We start from the raw sequence: 6,908 nt of genomic DNA, 5'->3' as shown, positions 1-6,908 counted from the left end.
ATTGCTAACACAGGCCCTTGTTCCATATAAAAAAAATTGGTGGTCACCTCGAAGAGTTTTTATGAAACAAATGCCTGTGATTGGTAAGGGAAGTAAAATTTATGCCAGACATTTGTTAAATAAGCATACATGTATTGATAATTTATTTGAGTGTGTTAATTACATGTATCTCTAAAATCAATAATTTACTTCATTTATTACCGTGAACAGGCACACATTTGGGGTAAGGATATGTGGATACTGGGGATGCAAAATCCAGGTGGTACAGACACAGGAAAGTCGACTTTTAGGTCCTGGTTTGAAAACATGAGATAGTGATTTGAACAAGTGATTATTTCACGGAAATTGTGTTTCTGGTGGTGAAAGCTTTCATAAAAGGTCGAACATATCAATAGTTCAGGGTGGGGGTCAGTGCAAACATTACAAAATGTCTCATTCATTTCCCTGTTATTTGTTTCAATAATAATTTATTTAACTTTTATTGAGCCCACTTGAATGATCTAAAACAAAAACAAAACTAAACTGGAATTTTAAAGCCTTCACTAAGTGCAGACTGGGGAGAAGGAATGCATGTATACCTTAAATATGGCCTTTTAAAAGAATTTCAATACTCCTATTTACTAGAAATATTTTGCTATGTAATGCTAGTATTCATTTCCGTGAACTTTTCATGGTTAGTTCCATATCCTTGCTTTTGAAAATCAGCAAGCACATACGGTGTCCTAGCTTAAGGGCTTATTTCATGTCTTACTTTTGTATCTCAGTGTACATTTTTTGTCATTGATCGTTATTGATAGTTATTTCAACATTTCAAAATAATGTTGAGAAAAAAATCAAACTCCAGCGGAATTGAATGAATCACGAGACATGCTAGTATAACTTTTAAAATTAACAGTAAAACTGTATCGAGTACCCCTTAGAGGAGAAGACTATGTTATTGTGTAAGCCAAAAATATCGAAACTCATCTATTAATTGTTCATGAAAATTAAATTGAAACAAAATAATTTCTGAAGCTATTTTCTGATTTGGCCACTAAGTGGGCGGCCAAATCAGAAAATAGCTCCGGACACAGAATCCCGTAAGGCCAAGGATTACAAGATGGCTATCCACATATATTTCAAGGATTTCGAACTTTGCGTAGACTTGGGAATTTATAAAAGCGCATTTTGCATAAAATTTAAAGATTATTTATTTTTGTTTACGTGGGTATGATTCATCATAAGAGCCTAATTAAAATTAAAACGACTGTCCCAGTCTGTGGCCTAACTTAATGCAAAGGTGGTCTTTCCCTTTAATGTAAGCATCGCCATCGAGTACCAAATACGAAATATTTGGAGTACCCCCAAAATATGTGCCTGTACACGGTGTACATAAAGTTACCGTCATTTATGCATATTTTCTTCAACTAACCAAATGATTTTGTTTCATAAAAACATTCTACAATCTGGTTACTATTGATTTAAACTACTTAAATAGGAACCAGTTCGTAAAGTACAAACAAATACCATTAATAAGTAGTGAAAACAGAACACAAAACCGGACGTTACTGTTACCATCTGTGAATTAATAATATTCAAGGGAGATAAAGGAAATCGAAAGACTGTAATCCAGGGACAAAGACCAAACAGGGAAAACAGACATACACAGCACACAACATAAAAATTACAAAAAATACGTACAAAGAAGCAAAAGTAAATGACTTAAAAAAATCCTCTGCCTTTCTAGAAACACCAACCAAGTTCCTCTTAAAAATTCAAGTCCAGGGTAGATTGAAGTCAAAGGGGAGACTATGACACGTCGAAAAAAATGGGTTCTCATGGTACAGATGGATACACTATTCATGATGACGACCATAAAGACTTCAATCTTAAAGCAACATAACCCAGTAGAAGCTTAATTGTACGGAGTCTAGTGCGATACAAAAAGTCTGTGTACTTACGACAAGCTCTGGCATAACATATGAATTGTGGTATGAAAACTCCATGTGCAGGTGCTGAAGGGATTTTGCCACAAACGTAAGACAAGTTGACAATACGGAATGAAAAGTCGCCGTGTTTGTCGTATAGTTTGGTCAATAGCTCCCCTTTTCCATCTATTTCTAAGTGTAGGTCAAGATATGTGGCTGATTTAACAGTGTCTAGGAGTTTTGTGGGGTAGATGCGATGTATGTATAAAGTCCCCGAAACTAGAATTGTTTACAGATACGTCATCTATATAGATGAAACTGAGATCATTTGAAGGAACTGGCTAAATGATGCTGCATGCATGTTCCCTCGTTTGGACCAGATCAACTCTAGAGTCAGTCTCATAAGTGTGAAGTAATGGGTCAACGAGTAGAGTAGCACAATTTGTTCCCACTGGAAAGGCGACCGTTTGTTTAAAAACGTGTCCACTAGTACACTGGACAAATACGTTGTCGATAAAAAATCCAGTATATTGAAAACATCTTCAGTATATTTGGAAGATAATTTGGAATTGATTTTTACGAGTATGAGGAATCTGTACCAAGTGCTATGCATCTTGATCTAGGTGTACCGCCACAGGCTTTTCTTGAGTAACAACGATGTATATTTTTGAGTCTGGCTTTTAAATAAGTACGGGGAATAGAATTATAAAGGATTAAAAAAAAAACATAGGTTTTAGTTCTATTGTATTCTGATAATAATCTTGAATTGAAGGTTTCCAAAAGTTATTTCGAATTTTTCAGGATCCATATTGAATTAACATCACTACTCTAACAGAAATAACAATTGTCCTGGTAGGACTGGAGACTCTCTTCTACAGCTGTCAGTATAGAAGTTAAAAGTTTTGAAAGAGGTTTGGTGGCACATTTTGCTGATCCATCTATGTCGCATTGCTTGTATGGATTATTGTGGAGAATAGGAGTCCAGTTCATAGTTTGTAGATCACAATAATCGTCTTTAGTAGAGAGACAAAATGAGGTTAGCAGGTGTTTCACTATCTCTTCTTTGAAGAGTGTAGTAGCAGTATAGGTCTTATTACTGCTTTTATTCTCTACGTCTAACTCCGATGATAAAATTGGATGTGAAGGATTTTGCAGACAAAAACAATATTGTTTTTGGCTTTGTCTGCTGGTACGACAACATATTTGTCATGTGTAGGCTAAAAACCACTAATTCTACTTCCCATAGGCTTCTAAGCTAATTTCACAATATTCAATGGCTTCTCTGGACTTTACCTTAACTTTAACCTGCAGATGACTATATATCAGCATGATTCTACATATGTCAGCTCACAATCCTAAGAATGGCATGTGGGGTTAGCAGACTTGCAGTGCAGTACTGGTCACCGGAAGTGAAGGGTCTATAAATAGCATGGGAAATCCCAGTGTTTTCACAAGATAGGGGTATATTTAAAAATCATTATGGAGATTAGGCTTCACATCGCAAGAAGCAAAATGCACCTATAAAATGTACAGAAATGTTTTTCCTTTCAGAAACTGTTTAAATTTTTTAAATAAGATGAGAACTTTTTTCACAGCACTATGAGGAACAGGGGTAATTTCTGCGTAGGACTATTTTTGCATACGTTCCAAATGCTCATTGGTTGAATTGGTGGTCTGTAACCTGTAGGCTAAAAACCACTAATTCCACTTCCCATAGGCTTCTATGCTAATTTCACAATATTCAATGGCTTCTCTGGACTTTACCTTAACTTTAACCTGCAGATGACTATATATCAGCATGATTCTACATATGTCAGCTCACAATCCTCAGAATGGCATGTGGGGTTAGCAGACTTGCAGTGCAGTACTGGTCACCGGAAGTGAAGGGTCTATAAATAGCATGGGAAATCCCAGTGTTTTCACAAGATAGGGGTATATTTAAAAATCATTATGGAGATTAGGCTTCACATCACAAGAAGCAAAATGCACCTATAAAATGTACAGAAATGTTTTTCCTTTCAGAAACTGTTTAAATTTTTAAAATAAGATGAGAACTTTTTTCACAGCACTATGAGGAACAGGGGTAATTTCTGCGTAGGACTATTTTTGCGTACGTTCCAAATGCTCATTGGTTGAATTGGTGGTCTGTAACCTAAAGAGTCACTTTTTGTCTTAGAAAAAATAAATAACTATACAGGTATCTTCCTACACACATACTGAATGCATTTGCAAAGTTTCAGTGAAATGTGACAAGCACTTTTTTAAATATTTGATTTTTAAATATAGGGTAACCAAGTTGTGCGAGCAAAAAAGTGAAAATATTCTACCATACTGAAATGCATTAAATATTTGCAAAGAACTTTTTCTGACTTTTCAAATAAAAAATATCAATCACAACTTGTTTTTTAACAATATTAATGAAGAAATAGTTTTAAAAGTAATCATTTTCTGAGAAATTGGTCTATTTTTAAAAATTTATTTCTGACATGCCTCCCCCTTTTTCTTGATCACATGTCAAACATCCTAAATCTTTAAATTTTCACAAAAGGTGATATATTTGGCTTTAAATTTGTAAATACAGTGTTTTCACATTAAAACATGACCAGTAAAGGGCACCTAAAGCAAAAAAAGTGCTCAATAATGGATTTTCCATGTTGCCATAGGGGAATGCTTATGTGGCCTTAACCGCAGTAATGAAAGTGAGTTTTTCCTCATTTCTAACCTAATTTTTGCTCAAATCTACACAAAACTTGATTTCAAGTGCTTATTACTACCATATTTAGGTAAATATAGCCCTCAAAGTTTAATATTTGATATTTTTACTAAAATTTCTACACTTTTTACAAGATAGGACATAAAAATCAGCCAAAAAGACCAATTTTCCATAATTTGGACCTATAACTTAAAAAAATGCATATTTTGAAGGATTTTTGTAGTGTATTCCTCTCATGGCAAAGTTAACAAGATCTTCAAGTAGTTTAAAGCTATTTCAAGAAACCTTTCATTTTGCCATGGCTTCATCTTAAGGCTAAAAACCACTAATTCCACTTCCCATAGGCTTCTATGCTAATTTCACAATATTCAATGGCTTCTCTGGACTTTACCTTAACTTTAACCTGCAGATGACTATATATCAGCATGATTCTACATATGTCAGCTCACAATCCTCAGAATGGCATGTGGGGTTAGCAGACTTGCAGTGCAGTACTGGTCACCGGAAGTGAAGGGTCTATAAATAGCATGGGAAATCCCAGTGTTTTCACAAGATAGGGGTATATTTAAAAATCATTATGGAGATTAGGCTTCACATCACAAGAAGCAAAATGCACCTATAAAATGTACAGAAATGTTTTTCCTTTCAGAAACTGTTTAAATTTTTAAAATAAGATGAGAACTTTTTTCACAGCACTATGAGGAACAGGGGTAATTTCTGCGTAGGACTATTTTTGCGTACGTTCCAAATGCTCATTGGTTGAATTGGTGGTCTGTAACCTGTAATAGACAATGTTCCGGTCTCATCTGGGTCTTCGAAAACTGATGTAGCATTAACACTCATTGACCTACTTAAAACATTCATACGTTTCAAAATTAAAGAATCCACAGCCTTTTACCCACGCTGACAGTGAATAAATATATTTTTGTTCTCGTTTTATCCATTTACTTGCGCATTCCTCCACAGTATCCATACAAATTTTGAAGTTGTAGTTTCAATTTATTGAGCGTGGTTCACGGTACTCAGGACCTTTATAAAGGATCTCACGGAGAGATTTGAGAGTAAAAACAAAATCTATTCCGCGTTTTTTTTTGGTTTTTTTGTTTTTTGTTTTTTTGTTTTTTTTTGTTTTTGCAAATCCTTCCATGCTTTTTGGTCACATTTGTGAAATAAATTACTTTGAAACAGTTTACTTCTTATCCTTAATATATGTGTATCAGGTTAATAGTACATGTACTATTTGATATTTTTTTTCAACCTGTCATGCCTGATGTTGTAGCTTAATATCATTGGAAACAAAGTGCAGTGTTTGGTATATAATTCAATAATTAACTTCAAATTTTGAACTGTAATTTAACTCACTAACCAATAACCCTTGCTTGCAACATATATAATGCTATAAGGTTTTATAAGCTCCATTTCAAAGCATTCACAAATAGATTCATTGAAACTAGTTTCTTCTTGACAAAACAAAACAAAAAAAATAAGGAATACAATTTTTAATCAAATAAAGGAATCACACGTGACTTATATATAGTTCTCGAGGGAATAGGGGTGTGGTTGGAATCATCCTTGCCGCAAGTGCCTGTGGACTAGCTTAAAATTTTACCTTTTTTTTTCTTTGGTCCTTTTTCTTGATTCCAAAAATGCTTTACGGAGGCATATGTGGTTGATCTGGGGATTTACAGACAAAGGGGCCTAATCTATGACCCTTTTTATCCTCAAGAAAAATGTAAAAATAATAGCATAATTGCATCCTAGTGACGTAGTGTAATGAACAAAGCTGAGTAGTTGTGATAGATGATAATATCTGGCATCATGTTGAACTTCCAAACGAAATATTTAACCAAATTCTATAATATTCTGGAGGTGTGCTAACAATTTATAAGGCTAGGTCACGAGGGCAGACAGGTGGCAGACAGAAGGGGTGATTTTTTGATACCCTCAGATTCAATACTTTTATTGCAATAATTAACTTGTTATCAGGCATAGACTTGATTAGCAAATTTTGCTGGCCATTGTTTCCTTTTTTAAGAGAGATCTCTTTTTTGTAGTAACGTTTTATCAATTAACAGAATCAAGTAGATTATCTATATGCTTAAAATTTGTGTGGACCTTTTACATATTCCTTACTTTGACTTCTTTTTTTTTCAATTTAAAGCAATGGGAAGTAAGTCTCCAACCCACCTGACTGTCCGATTGGAGCAATGGTCAGCAGTAGATTTCAAATTCAAATATTTATTTACTGGACCTTCAGTAAGTACTTGGATACTTTCAAAATATATTTC

This window comes from Perna viridis, chromosome 1, assembly GCF_037379345.1.
Source record: "Perna viridis isolate PV_CMFRI_1.1 ecotype Kerala chromosome 1, ASM3737934v1, whole genome shotgun sequence".
Classification (NCBI taxonomy): Eukaryota; Metazoa; Mollusca; class Bivalvia; order Mytilida; family Mytilidae; genus Perna; species Perna viridis.
The sequence above is the reverse complement of the archived record's forward strand: the minus strand, read 5'-3'. Positions refer to the sequence as shown.